Source organism: Hipposideros armiger, unplaced genomic scaffold (assembly GCF_001890085.2).
Source record: "Hipposideros armiger isolate ML-2016 unplaced genomic scaffold, ASM189008v1 scaffold_575, whole genome shotgun sequence".
NCBI lineage: Eukaryota > Metazoa > Chordata > Mammalia > Chiroptera > Hipposideridae > Hipposideros > Hipposideros armiger.
The window spans coordinates 862785-864105 of record NW_017731925.1 but is presented as its reverse complement, the minus strand read 5'-3'; positions in this window follow the sequence as shown (position 1 = coordinate 864105).

Below are 1321 nucleotides of genomic sequence, written 5' to 3'. Positions count from 1 at the left end.
TGGACATGCAACAGATTTTGATAGCTAAATGCAATAAATTAAAAGATAACACCTGCACAAGTAACTATGGGAACACAGAAGAGGGGATAATTAGACTGCCGTGAGGAAGTGTTTTGTACAGGAGGAGATGTTGATANAAGCCTTCATGCAATGCAAGGCCAGGCTGATTTTCTCTCTTGGGTCAGCCCGCTCCATGCCTCGGAGTGTACTTTCTTTTACTAATAAACTTCTGCTATTCATGCTGCAAAAATTGCTTTCTCTTGATTGAATTTATTCCTTCAAGAAAACGAAGAGCTGAGGTGTTCAACATCATTTTCCTGTTAACAGTTACACAATGACTTTCTGTTTCTTTGCTCCCTTCTCCCCTGTTAAACCAATGAAGGTTTCAATGATGGCACTGGCCCTTGATGATTTGAATGGCTAATTACACATTTTCACTCATTTGTTGCCTCAATTAGGCCTTTAAGTTTTCAGTCATTTAGTTCTATGAGTGGCAGATATGGTGTTTCCATGTCAAAGAATTTTGGGTCTCAGCAAGCAGATAAAGTGGATAATTGGGGGTCCCTGTGGTCTCATGAGGCCTACCTCTTCTAGCACTGTAATGTGTCCTCTTAGAGAAGTGGTGTAGGGGAAACTGTTCAGAAAGGATAACCTATTATTGTGGCAGTGGGCCCTAGACAAAGGCCTTCCCAGACCATGTGGTCACTAAGGATTTTGCACGGGCTTCAGACAAAGACATTCCTGGACTATGTGGTCAGCAAGACCTCCGTGTTTAATATTTCCAAATTCCTACCTCACCCAGGAGCCAGTCGGGAGCTGGCACAATGACCATATGTTCTAATAATAAATATTAACTGCCAACCTAAAAACTTCAGGGTATATAACCCCGAGTCCCGCCTGAATCGCGGCTCAGCCTCTGGATGTGAATCCGCTGAGCCAGTGCCGGCATTAGTAAAGGTTGCTTCCCTCACCTTGGTGTCCTGTCTCTTTGTTTGGGTTCCCCACAACATCATCTCTTCCCAATATGCAACCCCCAGAAAGGAACCCACCCTAGAACCCTCTTTCTGGTGGGTGCTGGAGTCAAGAAAATCTTGCAGTCTTTTGTTCCTGGCTTTTAAGACAAGTAAGTAGCCTGCTTTAGTATACTTCTACATCCTCAAATGAAGCCCTCACTTCCTATGTTACATTCATCTCTGAAAATGCAGTTTCTGACAAAACTGAGTAATAATGTTTATAATTAGATTTGTGGCCATAGTTTTGCTCTTTAACTGGTGGGATGAGTGTATGCAGCTGTAGTGTGTACTGAGATCTAGTAAAAGGC